Source organism: Erinaceus europaeus, chromosome 2 (genome assembly GCF_950295315.1).
Source record: "Erinaceus europaeus chromosome 2, mEriEur2.1, whole genome shotgun sequence".
NCBI classification, from domain to species: Eukaryota; Metazoa; Chordata; class Mammalia; order Eulipotyphla; family Erinaceidae; genus Erinaceus; species Erinaceus europaeus.
The window spans coordinates 121,727,024-121,747,641 of NC_080163.1; the positions used below are offsets into that span (position 1 = coordinate 121,727,024).

At 43.7% G+C, this 20,618-nt stretch overlaps 1 long non-coding RNA gene across 1 annotated transcript; it reads left to right on the plus strand.

The window, feature by feature from the left end:
- Positions 1-722: 722 nt before the first annotated feature.
- LOC132536740 (uncharacterized) lies at positions 723-17,415 on the plus strand. Its single transcript, XR_009548244.1, has 4 exons — positions 723-1,127; positions 6,801-6,926; positions 11,483-11,534; positions 14,515-17,415. It is a non-coding gene; the product is annotated as an uncharacterized LOC132536740 (long non-coding RNA).
- Positions 17,416-20,618: the final 3,203 nt, after the last annotated feature.

Genomic DNA, 20,618 nt, shown 5'->3' on the forward strand with positions numbered 1-20,618 from the left:
ATCCACTGTGATTTATCAATCTTGTCAATAAATCTAAAGTGTGTCTTGTTTGGTTTTTAGTTTCTTTTTGGATTCTTGATAAAATTTTACCCAAGAAGCAGAATAGACACAATACATATATATTTTTTAAAACATGAACCATTAGAAAATGAAATAGGAAATCAAGAGTGATTTTGTTTTGGCAGCCCCTTGTTTGCTTTTTTGTTTGTTTGTTTAAGTTCCTTAAAGACTATAGCAGGATAAAAGGATCATTGGCTCTTCTGAGATAATATGTAAGAACATGGGGGGCTGGGGAGAGACCAGAAAAAAAAAAACTTGTAACAATTCAGATTCCATCTTTATCTCCTACCTGTTCCATCAATGGAAGTTTAAAGTCATGAATTTTTTAGACATTTATACATGTGTATATAGATATATAAACTTGTATTAGATTAGACAACTGACTCAAGTTCAGGTAGAGAAAGAAGCAATGATTTTTAACAAAGATGGTTTTTACATATTCTGATTACAGCTCAACCTGCTACTATTTAGCAAAAAGCAAAATTTCCACAGGGTTCATTTCAGATCTTACTGCTTTACAAATGCAGTGTAGTCTTCATTAAAAATGGAAAGATGAAGCAGTCAATCCAGTGATTAATCTGACCTGAGGAAGACTTCCCAGAATTCTAAATCAAAGCACCCTGAAAGCACACACGTCCAGGGTGACTGTTCTTTGCTCTCATTTCCCACCAGCAATTAAAGTCATCTGCAAGAACACTAACTTCTGGGCCTCTCTAGGAGCCCTCTGGGAAGAGCACTTGCTGATCTGCTGGCTATTTACTAAAAAGTTGTCTTTAGCCAAAAGCTGGTATTCTGAAAGTACGTCATTTGACAGAGTCAAGTCAGCCCGTTTTGGAAGATGTGTCTTCAGAATTTTCTTTTAAACTTAATCCGGGTATAAGGAATAATAAAGTAAACTCAGGTTTGAATCCTGGCCACTACACTTCCTTGGAACAGCTGCTTCCTTTCTCTGAATCTCACTGTCCTGCCACTCCCTGCCACCCCTAACCCCCCTAAGTGGAGGTGGGAAGCATGTGTTCATAAGACTGCTTGGAGATAAACAGATGACTTCAAAGTGCTTCATAAGTGTGAGTATTTGTCAGTGTACAAGAATGTGTTGAATAAAAGGGTTTTTGTTTGTTTGTTTTACCAGAGCACTGCTCAGTTCTGGCATATATTGGTATGAACTTGGGACCTCAGAGCTTCAGGCATGAGAGTATTTTTTTAATATTTATTTATTTATTCCCTTTTATTGCGCTTGTTGTTTTATTGTTTTAGTTATTATTGTTGTTGTTATTGATGTCATCATTGTTGGATAGGACAAAGAGAAATGGAGAGAGGAGGGGAAGACAGAGAGGGGGAGAGAAAGAGAGACACCTGCAGACCTGCTTCACTACTTGAGAATCGACTCCCCTGCAGATGGAGAGCCGGGGGCTCAAACAGGGATCCTTACTCTGATCCTTGTGCTTTGCACCACCTGCACTTAACCCGCTGTGTTACTGCCCGGCTCCCACATGAGAGTATTTTTAATTCACCACTATGCTATTTGCCCCACCCTCCTTTCTTTTTTTCAGTGTGGTACCAAGGAATGAACCAAGGGCCTTGTGATGCATCATACTGCCATGTGACCTCTTCAACCCGATTTTCTCCCTTCCTTCCTTCCTTCCTTCCTTCCTTCCTTCCTTCCTTCCTTCCTTCCGTCCTTCCTTCCTTCCTTTCTTCTTTCCTTCCTTCCTTCTTTCCTTTCTTTCTCTCTCTCTCACTCTCTCTCTTGTTTTCTTTCTTTCTTTCAAGCTTCAATATACTTAGAGAGAGAAAGAGAGGAGACAGAGAGAAAAGAAAGGGGAACCCACTAAAGCAGAATTTCACTATCCGTGGAGCTCCCTTGATACTCTGCATGGTGCTTCCACATAGGCCAGGGCTTGAACCCAGGGCCTTGTCCATGCAAGGAAGGTGTTTTTACTTGCTATACTGTGTACCAGGTCCTAAATGGAAGTTTTTATTTTCTGTATTTAAAATATAGATCTTTGGGCCAGGGAGATGACAGAGTGGTTATGCAAAATTGCATATTCTGGGGTCCCACGTTCAGCCCTCAGCACACCACCATAACCTAGAGCTGAGCAGTGCTTCAGATGAAAAACAAACCAGAGAGAAAGAAGAGGAATGAGAGAGGGAAGAGGAGGAGGAGGAAGAGCAGGAATTGGAGAAGAAGGTGAAGGAGAAAACATAAACATATTCTTGGTTATGCATATGTCAAATTAAAAAAATCATAGACATAGACTGAAATAAGAATGTCCCCCTCTCCATACATCATTATCTATGTATCTTTTTTTTTTTTTTTGGGGGGGGGTTGGGCAGTAGCACAACAGGTTAAGCCCACATGGTGCAAAGTGCAAGGACCAGTGTAAGGATCCCGGCTCCCCACTTGCAGGGGGTCACTTCACAAGTGGTGAAGCAGGTCTGTAGGTGTATATCTTTCCTCTCTGTCTTTCTGTCCTCTCTCTATTTCAGGAAAAAGAAAAAAAAAAAAGGCCTCCAGGAACAGTGGATACGTGGTGCAGGCACCAAGCTCCAGCAATAACCCTGGAGGCAAAAAAAGAAAGAAAGAAAGAAAGAAAGAAAGAAAGAAAGAGAGAGAGAGAGAGAGAGAGAGAGAGAGAGAGAGAAAGAAAGAAAGAAAGAAAGGAAGAAAAGGGGCTGGGGAGACAGCATAAAGGTTATGCAAAAGCCTTTCAAGCGTGAGGCTCTGAGGTCTGAGGTTCAATCCCCAGCACCACCACAAGTCAGAACTGAGCAGTGTTCTGGTAAAAAAAAAAAAAAAAAAAAAAAAAAAGATGCTCAACAAATTGTTTGGCTTCGTATGTTAACTCTCTTTTCAATCACCAGGTTCCAGATGCCACCAGGATGCTGGCCAGGCTTCCCTGGATTGAAGACCCCACCAATGGGTCCTGGAGCTCAGCTTCCCCAGAGACACACCTTACTAGGGAAAGAGAGAGGCAGACTGGGAGTATGGACCGACCAGTCAACGCCCATGTTCAGCGGGGAAGCAATTACAGAAGCCAGACCTTCTACCTTCTGCAACCCACAATGACCCTGGGTCCATGCTCCCAGAGGGATAGAGAATGGGAAAGCTATCATGGGAGGGGGTGGGTTATGGGGATTGGGTGGTGGGAATTGTGTGGAGTTGTACCCCTCCTACCTTATGTTTTTGTTCATTAATCCTTTCTTAAATAAAAAATTAATTAAAAAAAGATGACAAAAAAAGAAAGAAAAAAGAAAGTAAAAGGAAATATATATATATATATTTTTTTTTTTTGACACTGGCTCCTCACTCTCAGTCCTGGTTCCTGGTTGCAGACAACTCCTGTGAGTTCCCCCAGGAAATCATCCCAGAGGAGATGATTTTCCCCCCTTTTATTGGGGACTGTTCTACATTCAACAGTAACTACAATAGTTTGTACGTGCATAACATTTATCAGTTTTCCACATATCAATACAACCCCCACTAGGTCCTCTGTCATTCTGTCATCCTTCTCCAGAACCTGTACTCTTCCCCCTACCCACCCCAAAGTCTTTTACTTTGGTGGAATACACCAACTCCAGTTCAGGTTCTACTTATGTTTTCTTTTCTGATCTTGTTTTTCAACTTCTGCCTGTGAATGAGATCATCCCATATTCATCCTTCTGTTTCTGACTTATTTCACTTAACATGATTTCTTCAAGCTCCATCCAAGATTGGCTGAAAACAGTGAAGTCACCATTTTTTACAGCTGAGTAGTATTCCATTGTGTATATATACCACAACTTGCTCAGCCACTCATCTGTTGTTGGACACCTGGGTTGCTTCCAGGTTTTGGCTATTACAAATTGTGCTGCCAAGAACATATGTGTACACAGATCTTTTTGGATGGGTGTGTTGGGTTCCTTAGTATCTATCCCCAGGAGAGGAATTGCAGGATCATAGGGTAGGTCCATTTCTAGCCTTCTGAGAGTTCTCCAGACTGCTCTCTACAGGGGTTGGACCAATTGACATTCCCACCAGCAGTGCAGGAGGGTTCCTTTGACCCCACAGCCTCTCCAGCTGTTACTTTGTTACTTTTTCTGATGTATGACATTCTCACAGGAGTGAAGTGGTATCTCACTGTTGTCTTTATTTGCATTTCTCCTATGTAGAAAATCTTAAAGATTCTATAAAGAATTTACAGAAATGAGTTTAGCTGGGAGTCCAGAGGTAGCGCAGTGGGTTAAGCGCACGTGGCGCAAAGCGCAAGGACCGGCGCAAGGATCCTGGTTCGAGCCCTGGCTCCCCATCTGCAGGGGAATCATTTCACAGGCAGTGAAGCAGGTATGCAGGTGCCTAGCTTTCTCTCCCCCTCTCTGTCTTCCCCTCCTCTCTCCATTTCTCTGTGTCCTACCCAACAACGACGACATCAACAACAACAATAATAACTACAACAACAATAAAAACAAGGGCAACAAAAAGGAAAATAAATATTTTTTTAAAAAATGAGTTTAGCAAAGTGTCAGGATACAAAGTCAACATACATCATATTCCTGCATAATTACAATCAACCATAGTGTGTATGTGCACAAAATACACAATAACTGAAAAATTAAAAATAGCAGACAGAAAAGTTCCTGCCAAATGAAATATTTGGTATAAATCTAACCAAGCTGTGCAGGATTTGCATATTTCTTTGTATATGTTCTCTAATCACTTTTCACTACCATGGTCCTGACCCTGACAATGAATCCAAGATGAGTTGTCAAGATTCTCACCTCTTTGTTCACTTGTTTTTGTTTTCAGAGCCAATTTTTTTCATTCAGAGGGTGAGAAAAAGAAAGGACCTGGCAATGGAGCACTCGGTAAAGCAGACATGTAACATGTGCCAGGATCTGGGTTCAACACCCCCTTGCCCACCTGCAGGGGATAAGCTTCATGAGCAGTGAAGTAGTGCTGCAGATGTTTCTCTTTACTGTTTTCTTTTTTTTTTTATTTAAGAAAGGATTAATTAACAAAACCATTCTTTACTGTTTTCTGAGTATCTCCCATTTCTCTATTTCTCTCTGTACCTTAAAAAAAAAAAAAAAAAAGGAAAAAAAGTGGCTATCAAGAGAGGTGGATTCATTGTACAGGCATCGAGTCCCAGCAATAACCCTGGTGGCAATTAACGAGGGGGAGGGGACTGGGTGGTGGTGCACCTGGTTGAGCGCACATATTACAATATGCAAGGACCTGGGTTCAAGCCCCCAGTTCCTACTTGCAGGGGGAAAGCTTTGAGAGTGGTGAAGCAGGGCTGCAGGTGTCTCTCCTCTCTCCCTCTCTATCTCCCCCTTCCTTCTCGATTTCTGGCTATCTCTACTCAATAAATAAATAATTAAAAAGAGAGAGAGCCTTCAGCACTGGAGCTTCCTCCTATGGCGCCAAGGCATGCACTTCATCCCATGAGCTATTTTCTCAACTCTTCCTTTCATTTTTTTTTAATCTCTCTGCAGCAATAACTAAGCATGGCACTGATTATGTTCAACAATCATTTGATGAATTGACCCAAGATGTGACTTGGATGATGAGTGACAGTGAACCTGAGGTAGCTTTTGGGGAGGCGAGGGGATAAATAAAAAGGACTATACTGGGAGTCTTGCGGTAGTGCAGCGGGTTGAGGGCACATGGTGCAAAGCTCAAGGATCCTGGTTCGATCCCCCGGCTCCCCACCTGCAGGGGAGTCGCTTCATAGGCGGTGAAGCAGGTCTGCAGGCCTCTCTTTCTCTCCTCCTCTCTGTTTTCCCCTCCTCTCTCCATTTCTCTCCGTCCTATCTAGCAATGACGACATCAGTAACAACAACAATAATAAGTACAACAATAAAAAAAAGGGCAACAAAAGGGAAAATAAATAAATAAATATTTTTAAAAATTTAACAAAGGACTATACATGGAGAAACAAGCCTGGCTGACTAATAGCAAAGGAAATACGCGGGAAAACGTTGACTGGGACGCTGAGACCACAAGCCCAAAGAGCACAGGACTTTACCCCTGAGCTGTCCCTGGTGAGAGGAGGTTCTGGCACAAAAAGCGAGTCTATGCAAATGAAACTTCAGCTAGCGCAGTTTTGATTGGGGAAAAGTTTATTGAGCGAATGATTGGTCGAACTTCAATAGTAGGCGGTCCTTGGTGAACTGGTGGGTTTCTTCTCCCAGGTGAAGGTTTGTGCGCATGTCTGCAACTGCTGGCGAGCCCTGATTGAGCCTGAACCCTTCAGCCGCCCCTACACTGTTGCTTTTTCACCCAGACTCTGGATGGCTCCGTTTTTATGTCTTTTTTATGTTACTTATCAGAGCTGTTTTCCCCAGCCCTGCTTGCAACAGTCAAAGCACAGAGAACTCAGTCATTTCCAGTAATAAGAACCGATGAGGGACGCCCCTATAGACATGGTTATTAAGCAGCCATCAGGATTCAGGCTGGAAACAGCCAGGGTTTGGGAAAAATGTTTTCAGATTGTTTTCCAAGTGTTTGATGAAACCCCAAAGACATATTTCCCAGGCATATTTTCCCCCTAGAAGTTGGAAACCCATACGTATTTAAAGGAGAATTTAATCCTTAGCTTTAGGGTTGGTTTATGCTGAACTCATTCCCTTGGAATGGTATCCGACGCCCAGGAGACTCGTGCTCCCCTGTATTTTAAACATGGAATTATACTCTTGTGTTTTGTGTGCCTGCAACCGAATCTCATGCTAATTCTCTAACCAGTACTTGAATTCAAAAGGGTATAGACTTGGCAGCTGTGCTTCCCAGCTACGGGAACTTGAATTGCAATGAATGCAGGGCCTTGGACCACCTGGGACTCCTGGACTTCTAATAGAGGCGTGCAAGACCTTCACTGGCCACTCAGGTATGAAGACAACTTTTTCTTTTCTTCTTCTTCTTCTTCTTCTTCTTCTTCTTCTTCTTCTTCTTCTCCTTCTCCTTCTCCTTCTCCTTCTCCTTCTCCTTCTCCTTCTCCTTCTCCTTCTCCTTCTCCTTCTTCTTCTCCTTCTCCTCCTTCTCCTTCTCCTTCTCCTCCTCCTCCTCCTCTTCTTCTCCTCCTCCTCCTCCTCCTCCTCCTCCCCCTCCCCTCCCCCTCCCCCTCCCCCTCCTCCTCCTCCTCCTCCTCCTCCTCCTCCTCTTCGTTCTTTTTAACAGAGCACTGCTCAGCTCTGGCTTATAAAACATGACATACAAGACTGGGGTGAGGAGGGAGGGATAGCCTGCCAGCACAGGTGATGCTTTAGGGAATTAGCTTTCAAGGCGGCAAATATGTGGACCAGATGATAGGTGGAGTAGTGTAATTCATCTGACTTGGGCCCCTAGCATAAAGTTCCACACTGGGTAGCTCTCCCAGGGGTCAGTGGAGTGGAGCGGTGCCCTGCCGGAGGACTGTGCCTGTCACTCATGCAAACTACAACCAGAAAAGGGGCACCAACTTCACTCCAGGTCTAGAGGCTGCAGAAACTGAGAGCAGCAAACTAAACAATGTGGCAAGTATGCCATGGAAGATATAACTTTGAGGACTTTGCAAATAACCATTAACTAGACCTACCCATACCAAAATTTGGGTGCAGATTCGGAAGATACTGTGCAAACACTCATTGTTACCTGTGTATTCCAGCATTTGATAAGTGTTCAATGAATGATCATCAGGAAGAAAAGAGTTTTAGATGATTCTGAACTACAAACATTTATCTTTCTGAGAATAATTTATTAGTAGATACACTTTAGAAAACCTGGAGTACGTTGGTTATTTTTCTGTAAGCTTAAGCCCCCCCCATTGTAAATGTCAACACCCTATTGCGAGTTTCACCACAAAGTGATTTTGAACATATCCACTCCACTACACTGACCTTGTAACACATTTAAAACATTGACCAAAATCCTGCAACTGGCATGCATGCTTTGGGGTTCATGGGGTGGGGGTGGAAACTGGTGCCACTACTCTGAAAAACTGCATGTGTCGACCAACCCTAAACATAGGCTTTGAAGTGGAACCTGAAACCCCAGTCTTGAGTGTGTGTCCTAGAAACAAGCTCACATTTGTACCAGAATACAAGTGCCAGAATTCCCAAGTTATATTCACAGCAACCTTGACCAGAAACCAGATTGTCCAACCTCAACAGAATATATACATGCACTGTGCTCTGTTCACATAATGCAAATTCAAAAAGAAAGGAAGAATCAAAGAAGAAAGAGAGAGATAAAGAAAGCCACACTACAGACCAACCGCAATATGGTTGAATTTCAGAGAAATAATGTAAACAAAAGGCAGAATACAAGCCATATGCCAGGGAGTTGGGCAGTGGCACAGCGGGTTAAGCACACATGGCACAAAGCACAAGGACCCTCATAAGGATCCTGGTTCGAGCCTCCAGCTCCCTACCTGCAGGATGTTCACTTTACAGGCGGTGAAGCATGTCTGCAGGTATCTATCTTTCTCTCCCTTCTCTATCTTCCCCTCCTCTCTCAATTTCTCTCTGACCTATCAAACTACAATGACAGCAATAACAACAACAATAACAACAATGATGATAAACAACAAGGGCAACAAAGGGGGGGATTATGCCATTTCACATGATGTTCAAAAGCCACTGAAGTTGTCTAGGGCAGTGATTCTCTATCAAGGTGATTTTTGATAATGTTTGGAGACATGCTGGTTGTCACAACTGGAAAGAGTGCTACTAGAATCCAGATGCTAAAGAGCAGGATGATGCTGAACACCCTACACTATTTGGGATGGTCTCACCATACAGAATTTTTGCCACAGGGTGAGACAGTGGCACATCTGGTTAAGCACACACATTACAGTGCACAAGGCCCCAGGTTCCTACCTGCAGGGGGAAAGCCTCACACGTGGTGAAGCAGTGTTGCAGATGTCTCTGTCTCTCCCTCTCTATCTCCTTTCCCCTCTCAATTTCTCTCTGTCTCTATTCAATAGTAAATAAAAGAAAGAAACATCCATTTACAATTTTAAAAAATGGAATTTTTGCCACCAGTGTCAAGTGTCAAAAGTGAGATGCTGGTATATCATTGATACCAGGCACTGGTCACCCTTAAGGATGGATAGAGTGACAGGGAGGGAGCTCAGCACCTCCACCATCCCCTCAAAGCTCTACATGTTGACCTGGATGTGTGATTGTGCTACCACTATCAAACTGGACATTCCCCAAGTCCTCCTTTGTGCCCTAAGCATCTGTGGCCTCCCTTATTCTCCCCACAGTGATCACAAGCTGGTAGGATCTTTCTAGTATGTGTGCCCCACTTCTACCCCTACAACATGAGAGAACACCTAGAATGTTTCTGGTTGGAAACACAATAAAAAGGGGGGAGAGAGAGTTTGTGTCCTTTAAGGCAAGAATGCAGCTTTTTCTAGCTGGCTGGATGACCTGAGTGAAGAAATTAAGGGGGCAGGGATAGATAGCATAATGGTTATGCAAAGAGACTCTCATGCCTGAGGCACCGAAGTCCCAGGTTCAATCCCCCTGCACCACCATAAGTCAGAGCTGAACAGTGCTCTGGTAAAAATAAGAAAGAAAAAAAGAAAGAAAGAAAGAAAGAAAGAAAGAAAGAAAGAAAGAAAGAAAGAGAGAAAGAAAAGGAACTCAGTAGTGATGCACCCAGTTGAACATACACATTACCCAAGTTCAATTCCCCTTTCTCCACCTGCAGAAGTAGGGGGCTAGGGAAGACTCTCATACCTGAGGCTCCAAAGTCCCAGGTTCAATCCCAGTGCCACCATAAGCCTGAGCTGAGCAGTCTTTCTCTCTGTATGTCTATTTCTCATTAAAAGATTAAATTTAAAACAAACAAAAAAAGTAAAGTAGGGCTTCAGGTGTCAATCTTTCTCTCTGCCCGTTAACAGACAGCCAGATAAAGAAGTTATGAGATATATGTTGAATGCAATACTACTCTGCAATTAAAATATATAACATCGTATCCTGTGGGACAAAATGGATAGAACTAGGGGTGATTATGGTTAGTGAAGTAAGGAGGTGAAAGACAACTATCTACCAGATGGTTGTACTCATATGTGGAATAGAGCATTGAAACACATAAATTTGGGGGGGGGGGAGTAATAACCAAACTGCCTCTGAAACTTTATGAGAACTATGGTCATTATTTGAAGGAAAAGGAAACAGAACTTTGTTGGGCACAGTGTGGGACTACAACTTGTATATATCCTATACAGAAACTGTAGTTACTTCATTCTCATTTATTAGACCCATATTAGGCCCAAGACTCTTTTAATATTTTTTAAAAATATTTATTCCTTTTTGTTGGCCTTGTTGTTTTATTGTTACAGTTATTATTGTTATTGATGTCATCATTGTTGAATAGGACAGAGAGAAATGGAGAAAGATGGGGAATACAGAGAGGGGGAGAGAAAGATAAGACACTTGCAGACCTGCTTCACCGCCTATGAAGCGACTCCCCTGCAGGTGGGGAGCCGGGCGCTGGAACCGGGATCCTTAAGACCCGGTCCTTGTGCTTTGCGCCACATGCGCTTAACCCTCTGCACTACCGCCCAATTCCCGAAGACTCGTATTATTTTTTAATATTTATCTATTTATTTGTATGAGAGAGAGAGAAGGACAGAACCAGTGTATCACTCTGGCACACATGATACTGAGAATTGAACTTGGGATCTCATTCTTAAGAGTTCAGTGCCCCAATCACTGAGCCACCCCCTGGACTGCTGTACTCATATGGTATTATGGTTTTGTCAACTACTATTAAAGCACTAATAAAAATGTAAAACAACTAGAACAACACTCAACAGAATATCTCTAACAGTCTCTAGAAGCAACCTATTCCAGAAGGGCAAAGTTCTCCTATTAGCATCTCCATAGTAAAAGATAGTTCTGACAAATGGCCAGTCTGGGTTTCTCTACACATCAACTGCCCCAAAGACTCTCTAGAGAACATGTAGAGGGAGGGCTTGAGACACAGTTCAGTGACCCTTTAGCTCCCAGTCCCCTCTTCTCAGGATGAGCCAAAGCTTCTTTTGCTGCCTGGCAACCAGACTGGAGCCAAGAGGGCAAAAGCAGGAGTGCTTTTTGGCTGAAGGATCAGAGACAGAAACAGCCCTTGAGAGAGAATGGAACACACAAGTCATAGAAGAAAGGACTCAAGAAATAAAATGGGAGGTGCAGGAAGTGGCACAGTGGATAAAATATCAGTCTTTTTTTGTTTTGTTTTAAAAAGGGGCAACAAAAGGGAAAATAAATAAAATATATTTTTTAAAAAAAGAAGGACTAAGCTCCACATAGAGCAGGGCTAGTAAAACCCAAGCAAAGACAGCTAAGTCAGCTGCACAGCTATAGAGTGTATTCTCAGCAGGTACAGGATTGCTCAAGTGTCAGGCTTTGCAGCCTAGGGTTCATCCAGACTTCTTTTTTTCTGTCTAAATTCCTGCAGGTTCTACCTATCAGAAATCCTGACCACTGGATCATCCAGCATAATAACCAAGGTAAGTGATACTGCTGTATTATTATTATTATTATTATTATTATTATTATTCATTAGTGAGAAAGATAGGAAGAGAGATATATCACTCTGATGCATGTGCTGCCAGGGATTGAACTCAGGACCTCATGGTTGAGAGTCCAATGCTTTATCCACTGCACCACCTCCCAGACCACAAGACTGCTTGTAAATCTGATCCCAACTCTTCATATCCAACACCAGAGGCAAAATATAGCTCACTGGGTAGGGCACAGGACTTGTCATGTATGTGGTACGCAGCCAAGCTTTGAGTTCCAGCACCACAAGATGGTCTGGCACTGTGCTGTCTCTGTTTCTTTCTGAACAATAACAAAAAAAAAGTTGGCAGGGAGAAGTGAAGTTGCACGTGCCAAAGATCCTCAACAACAACAAATCAAAACACTCAACACTATACATTTCCCCCAGCCTAAAGTTCCCCACCTGGTGAATCAGCATCAGGGTCAGGTCCCAGTGGCCAGGGGCATCCACTTTTCAAAGATTAAGGGTGTGGAGTTAGGGAGCATTAAGAGTTAAGATTTGATTTTTTTGGGAGTCAGTGGGTAGCGCAGCAGGTTAAGTGAACGTGGCGCAAAGTGCAAGGACCAGAGTAAGGATCCTGTTTCGAGCCCCCAGCTCCCTACCTGCAGGGGAGTCGCTTCACATGCGGTGAAGCAGGACTGCAGGTGTCTTTCTCTCCCCCTCTCTGTCTTTCCCCTCCTCTCTCCATTTTTCTCTGTCCTATCTAGCAACGATGACATCAGTTAACAACAACAATAAGAACTACTACAATAAAGAAAAACAACAAGGGCAACAAAAGGGAATATATATATATATATATATATGTTTAAAAAACTCAAACACCAAAAAAAAAAAAAGATTTGATTTTTTTTTAAAATCCAAATTGTAACTTTTTACTAGGATTTGTCATCCACATAGAAGGCTAGATGGAGAGATGGGGAGGCATGCTTCTGTGGTCCTTTTTTCCAACTGCAAACTATATAGGACCAGGTAGAGAAGGCAGAGTCTGGGGGAAGACTTAACTATCTGAGCTCAAGCACAAACATGATTGAAAGTCTTTATTACTAAATGCAGATTGCATCCCTTCCCCTGAAAGCTCTGCCCTGTTTATTCCCTACCTACAAGCCCTTAGGATGGGTCCTGTGTAACCAGCAGTGGGAGCAAGAAATGGAAGTCTGGAGAAAGATGGGGCCCTTTGCATTGCATAATTCTTCAGATTTATAAGATCAGTAGTGTTCTTGCAGAAGCCTTTCTTCACTCCAGGTTACAATATAGTGAACCCATGCTGGGAGCTGGAATTCTAGCAACACCCCACTAGTGACCCCAGGCAGGATTTTGTTAGATGCCTTCTCCATAAAAGGAGAACAACACTGTCTTTGCCCTTCACTGAACTCTGGGCTCTCTCAAGCATGACTAGAATAAGGAACAAAAAATATCCTTCATGCCTCTAAGACGGTGCAGTAATGCAAGATATTACACTTTATTTTCAAGTTTTTTTTTTAAAGATTTTACTTATTAGTGAGAAAGACAGGAGAGAGAGAGCGTGCGCACACTAGACATCACTCAGGTACATGTGCTGCCAGGGACTGAACTCGGGACCTCATGCTTGAGAGTCCAATGATTTATCCACTACACCACCTCTTGGATCACCAAGATATTACACTTTCTTTTTTTTTTAATGTTTTAATATTTATTTATTTATTTTCCCTTGTGTTGCCCTTGTTTTTTATTGTTGTTGTAGTTATTATTGTTGCCTTTATTGATGTTGTCATTGTTAGATAGGACAGAGAAATGGAGAGAGGAGGAGAAGACAGAGAGGAGGAGAGAAAGACAGACATCTGCAGACCTGCTTCACCACCTGTGAAGTGACTCCCCTGCAGGTGGGGAGCCGGGGCTCGAACCGGGATTCTTACACCAGTCCTTGCGCTTCGCACAATGTGCACTTAACCCGCTGTGCTACTGCCTGACTCCCGATATTAAACTTTCTAAGAATTCTCCAGGACTTCTCCAGTTTCCAAAGCTTCTTGCATATGGAAGACTCTGCTGGAAGCTTCATCTCAATTGATAGGACACCACTAAGGAGGTGGCCCAACCCCAAAGCAAGGAGCAGGTCTCTGGCATGTCTGCAAACTAAATCTGCTGGGATTTGGGACGTAAATGCTTGTAGAATCAGGTTCTGCAACATACATGGTAGTTGCAGTAGACACAGATGCCAAGAAACCAATCAGACAGTCCCTGGGAGCAGAAGAGACTTGTGGATTACTAGAAAAGATGAGGGAGCAGGCAAGACGGGACACACAAAGACACGTGTCAGAATGGAAAGCGGGTATAACAGTCATGCCCGGAAGGTGATGGGTACATGTACTGACATGCAGTGAATGACAATCTGCTAAGATTGTCCACTCAACCACAGGCAGCCACAGGTAACACTGTGAGCCCACACGTGCAGGTGCACAGGCAGTCAGCAGCTATCATGTCCCAGGTCCTCAAACAGCCCTTTCCTGATAGTCACAATTAACAATGTATCAGTGATCCTGACCCCACAGTCAGTAGGCTCAGATTGACAGGGGTGCTATTGTTTTTTGCTGCAAATGGTCTCAGAACTCTTAACTAAAAGGGAAATGATCCCCTTCTCAAATTTCCTTTTGCTTTAACTGTATAAAAACCCCTAATAATTTGAGCCTGGTCTCTGCCACAATGGGGGAAGGTTCTGTGCTGTGGTGTTTTTTTCCCTCTCTACCTCTGTCTCTCATTTTATTTTTTATTTTTAATGATAGACACAAAGATGAGAGAGGGAGGGGGGGAGGGAGACGACCAGAGCACTGCTTAACTCTGGTTTATGGTGGTGCTGGAGATCGAACCTGAGACCTCAGAGCCTTGGACATGGAAATCTTTCGCATAACCTTTAAGCTATTGCCCCAACCCTGTCTCTCATTTTCTGTCTGAAGAAGTCAGCCTGGAGCAGGACCCAGTGAAGGGGAAAAAAATCACTAACGTCTGACTGGCAGAATGAACCCTTGGAGCCAGCAGCAAGCAGAGCCCAGATCAGACTTCCAGTCCCTGCTGGCAGTGTCTAAGGAACCACCGCACCCTGTCAGCTCCCTACCCGTGTCATCCAGCCAGTCTTTGTGGTCACACTGATGAAGTTCTGGCTGCGTGCTTCTGCAGTTGGTAGCACCTTAAAAACCACTGGCTCCAAGTTGCTGAAATGTGTGCTCCACTATTTTTCTCTGGTTTTTGTCCAGATAAGCCATGCAAACAGTACTGAAAGCTCTCTTCCCAGGGGTCCCTCACCCACTCACCTTAATAATATAAGTTTGAATAATATAAGTTTGAAGCCATTTGTCAACCAAGGCTAGCCAGAAAAATCAGATGTAGAGAGTCTCAGAGCTGATCTGGGCATTCCAGAAAGCCAATATGAAGAAATGGGACTGAAGCCTTCTGGTCTCAAACCTTCCCTGCTTCTTTCCCAGTCACACACTTGAGAGCAAGCACAGTATCAAAGGGGCCACATTCCCAAGGGCCTTAAAGTGAAAAAAGCACAGTGGATGGCTTTTAGTGCACACTGTGTCATGAAGACTTACTCAGGCCAGAGGGCAGGCAGGGCAGGGATCTCTGGAGCCACTCGATCAGGCCCTAGCCGTGAGAGCTCAGGCTGAACAGGACATGACCGCTCTCTCTGCTGCTCCTGAGAAGTAGGCCAGCTTAGTCAGTGGATCACTTTGACTGCAGTGAAATGAGAGGGTTTGGTTCTCGCTTGTTCCAAGTCAAATAGGAACCACATGAACATCAGACTCACAGTTGCCACTTTACCGTCTCCCCCATTATTTTCCAAACCACCATGGCTCACAGGCATCAGGGCACACAGGGTCGTGTCTGGGGCCTGTTTCTTAGTCCTCTCACCGCGATGTAGAACGCCAGCATTTTCCCTGAAAGAACCGGGCCAGGCCCACCCACCCGCCTGCCTCAATCAGCCACAAACCTCTGGAGTGGGGGGGTAGGGGTGGGAGTCAGCACTGGGGGTGTTCAAAAACCCAGTGGGCATCTTTTCAGGGCTGGTTGGTTTGTCCTGAGGAGCTGTGACTACTGATGTGTGAGCCAGTCCTGAGCCCCAATCTACATTCATTCAGCCCAGGGCCAAGTTGCAAGACATCTTCTGAGGCTGAAGCTCTAGGATATAAACTGGTAGGTTTTGATCCAGAAAGGAAAATAGCTGTCTGTCCATTTATTCCAAGTCTGTTTCAGTACATTTCAGGCCCCTCTGATTCAAATAACATCTTTTACCACTAAGATAAATGAGACCAAAGCAATGAAAGGGATTTGGTCTTACAAGAAAAAAACTCCAAAGTCAATGCAAACAGGGGCTATTGAGGACAACCTTCAGTCACCAAGACCTCAAACTATCCAGTGTCCCCAGAAATAAGACAACTAACTGGCTTGTGAACATGGATTGGGCTTTGGTGCCTTGGAGTTCCAGAATGAATATCTAAAATGGAAACCTGGAAACAAGCTAGGTGCCCAACAACAGCAGAATGGCTGAGAAAGTTGTGGTCTATATACACAATGGAATACTACTCAACTATGAAGAATAATGAACCCACCTTCTCCAACCCATCTTGGATGGAGCTAAAAGGAAATATGTTAAGTGAGATAAGCCGCAAAGAGAAAGATGTGTATGGGATGATCTCACTCATAAACAGAAGCTGAGAAAGGTGTGGAGCTGTACCCCTCTTATCCTATGGTTTTTGTCAGTGTTTCCTTTTTATAAATAAAATTTTTTTTAAAAAAGCTAAGAAAGAACAGAAAGGGAAACACAAAGCAGAATTTGACTGAGTTTAGAGTATTGCACCAAAGTAAAAAAAAAAAAACTCTGGGGGGAGTGGAGGGTAGATTTTCAGCTCTACTATAGGGGGGGTGGGAATAGGGACACAGACCTTTGGTGGTAGGAATGATGATAATATATATTCCTATTAACTTATAGTTTTACTTTTTTAATTTTATTGGGGATTTAATATTGATTTACAAAATTACATGTCAACAGGGGCATAAATCCACTCCATTCCCACCACCAGGGTTCTGAATCCTGAGTCTCTCAACTGCAAGCCACCACATGGGCCAGCCATCATCTCTACAACTATCTGTCTACATTTATACATAATTGCCCCATTTTTCTTCCTGATCCAGTCTTCTCTTCCCCTCCAAGCCACTCATGACAACACTACCACCTCCATATGCCCCTCTTTTTTTTCTTCCTCTCTCTCTGAATGCTGATGAAGTTGGAGTTCAAAGCCCTCTTATTTTATTCCTATCACTTCTCCCCCACTGGGAGTATGGATCAGGGTTGTTTTTGTGGTACAGAAGTTAGGAGCTCTGGCTTCTGTAATTGCTTCTCCACTGCACATGGGCACTGGTAGGTCGATCCATACCCCCAACCTGTTTCTATAACCCAGTGGGCCAGAGCTCTGGAGAGGCAAGATTCCAGGACACACTGGTGAGGTCATGTGCCCAGAGAAGTCAGGATGGAATCATAGTAGCATCTGTAACTTGGTGTCTGGAAGGTGGCATGACATAAATTGAGACAAAATGGTTAATGAACAGGAACCAAAAAGTAGGAATAGAGCAGATGAGAATAGGGATTTTAGGGTGGAAGAAAGCTAGAAAGTCCATCTTAGTCATGTTCCTGAGGGCACACGATTATGATAGTTTTGCTTGAGTTTGATAGCTAGCCTGAAGTTGGATAAAAATATTGTCTGAAAAAATGGTGTCAGAGTAGAGATAATAGGCTAGAAAGTTGGATTAGAGCAGTGAGTAGCTCCCATTTTTGAAAAAGAAAAAAAAAATCTGTTGTTAAAATTTCGGTGGCTCTAGCTGGCCGGGCTAGCTTCACGGGCGGGTAACAGAGACGCGGAGACAACGGCTGGGCAGGGAAGCTGTATTTCTTTATTCAGGAACAACGATTCATAAACTAAGACAGACTAATCACCAAACAGAACTCTGCTGTCTCTTTGCGGCGGCGCAAGCACTCTCTCTTACTCTCCAACTCAGGAACCCTCTCCAACTCTCGAACTCTGAAACTCTGGCTGGGTCCCTAGGGGCGGGGCCAAGCAGGCCCGCAAAATTAACTGGACTGATCTAATTCTCTTGGTGGGGGAGAACTAGAACCCAATGTAAAACATACAACAAAAATCTGTGGATACAATTAACTATTTACCTCTATCCCCCTGACCCAGGGCATGCATATATATGTATATAAATTTAGCACCAGAGCCTGTGTAACCTCTGAGTCCCTATTGGTCTGAGCTCACATCTCATGGTCAAATCTGGGAACACTGCAGGCTGCACTCATTTCAGAACCAGTCTTCCTCAAGTGGCAGGGCAGGATACCCAATCTCCCCACCATCGCTGCTTTATAGTGAGGCCAAGGTCCTGGGAAGACCCACAAGAGGGCTTATGGTGATGTTCCTGATTTAAGTGACCAGTGGTGGTGTAGAGAGGGATCCATTAGAGGTCTAGACCCATTATATTTGTGTGGGAGTCCAAGGATTCCCTATGGGTCCCAGATGATGAGGTGGTGTGCTATTGACTAAAAGGGCCTTAACTTATAGTTTTATAAATCATTATTTAATCAATACGAGGAGAAAAATAGATCGAATGCCTCAAGCTTTTTAATGCATAGACTTCAGTTCTGAGTATATATTCCTTTAATTTAAGCACTTAAGGTTTCAAATCAGTAAACTGATTGAATTTCAACACGGGCTTAAGTTGTTAATGCATTTCTAATAGTAACTTTTAAAAAACACTTTTATTGGGAGTCGGGTGGTAGTGCAGTGGGCTAAGTGCACGTGACATGAAGCGCAAGGACCTGCGTAAGGATCCCGGTTCGAGCCCCTGGCTCCCCACCTGCAGGGGAGTCGATTCACAGGCGGTGAAGCAGGTCTGCAGGTGTCTATCTTTCTCTCCCCCTGTCTTCCCGTCCTCTCTCCATTTCTCTCTGTCGTATCCAACAACAACAACTATCATAACTACAACAAGAAAACAACAAGGGCAACAAAAGGGAATATGTAAATAAATGTTTTAAAAGAAAAAATATATTTATATTTTATTATTGGATAGAGAGAAATTGAGATGGGAGGAGGAGATAGAGATGGAGAGAGACAGAGATGCCTGCAGCCCTACTTTACCACTCATAAAGATTCCCCCCTGCAAGTGGGGACTAGGGGCTTGAATCTGGATCCTTGTGCACTGTAACATGTGCACTCAATCAGGTATGCCACCACCTGGCCCCATTAATAACTTTTTCTTTTGAAATATTAAGTCACCTACAACCTTAGACCAGGGAGAGCAGAAGCAGCTTTTGTCAGTCAGTATATAAGATATAGTTAGTTATTTGTAAATAGCACTAAATGACATAAATCATGGTAAGGTCTTATATGGAACCTCTGGGGCTTTGCTCGTTTTCCTTCATGCTTCTTTTTCTACAATTTTTTTATTGTCTTATTTGTTTATTGGATAGAGACAGCCAGAAATTGAGAGGAAAGGGATTGACAGTGAGGGAGAGATACAGAGCTTCACCACTTGTGAAGCTTTCCCCCTGCAGTTGGGGACCGGAGGCTTGAACCTGGATCCTTGCACATTGTAATGTGCCCTCAACCAGGTGCACCACCACCCGACTCCCCCTTCATGCTTCTCTTGATCCATACCATTTGACGCTGCATATGCTGATCTCAACCAAATCAGTGCAACCAGTGCACCCTCAACATATTCCACTTCGGACTGTGTCCAGAGACCTCGCCAGGCCTGAGATGTCAACCCTCCAGCTCCAATACTCTGGTGAGACCTTTCCTAGCTCACAGGATTCCTAAGTTCCATTTCAGATGGTGCACCTCCTAACAAAGTTACAAAACCTAGATATAGAACAGGGCCCATGAGATAGGGCACATGCTAGGAGAAAGCTATGGGAAAATATAGAACAATGTAAAAGTGCACAGCACCAAAGTAGAAGGCTCTGGGGCAGGGATGGGGGAGAGGATTCAGGCCCTGGAACATGACGGCAGAGGAGGACCTAGTTGAGGGGGGAGGGTTGTACTGTTATGTGGAAATGTTATACATGTACAAACTATAGTATTTTGCTATTGACTGTAAATCATTAATCCCCCAATAAAGAAAAAAAAAGTGCACGATAGTCTACAGTGACTCAGTAAGTACAGCCAACAAGTAGAAAGACCTAAAAAGGATACTATAAAGTACTTAAAGTCAAATATTCTCTATTTAGACCTAGATACCCTCCTCACCTACTTTCTATTTCAGTTTCCTCAATCACTCTAAGGCTAACCTTGTCAGATAAAGGACTACAAAAGTTGGGTAAGGGCAAGAGACCAACACACACTAATGATTTTGGTCACTACCAGGCCACCCCGTCATCCGGGGCCCTAGTCAAGGAATCCTGGAATTCCCACACAGGTATGATGGGCTTAGACCTTTAACAGATCCCTCTCTCCACCATCACTGGTCATTTTCATAAGGAACAACATCATAGACCCTCCTGCACGCCTCTACAGAACCTTGCCCTCAATGCAGAATAACAATAGAAATTGTCCCATGGGAGTCAGGCTGTAGTGCAGCGGGTTAAGCGCAGGTGGCGCAAAGCACAAGGACTGATCTAAGGATCCCGGTTCAAGCCCTGGCTCCCCACCTGCAGGGGAGTCACTTCACAAGCGGTGAAGCAGGTCTGTAGGTGTCTTTCTCTCCCTCTGTCTTCCCCCTGCTCTCTCCATTTCTCTCTGTCCTATTCAACAACGACAACAATAACCACCACAACAATAAAACAAGGGCAACAAAAGGAAACAAATTAAATAAGTATAAAAAAAAAGAAATTGTCCCACTTTCCAAAGTAAGGCTGGGTCAGCCTATTCTGCTATTTGAGGAAGACTGGTCCTGAAATGAGTGCAGCCTGGAATGTTCCTGTCTCTATGGAATGTGAGCTCAGACGTACAGTTGAAGCCACAGGACACAGGATCTCCTCCTAGAAAGTGTGCAGCCTCCTGGATCAAGA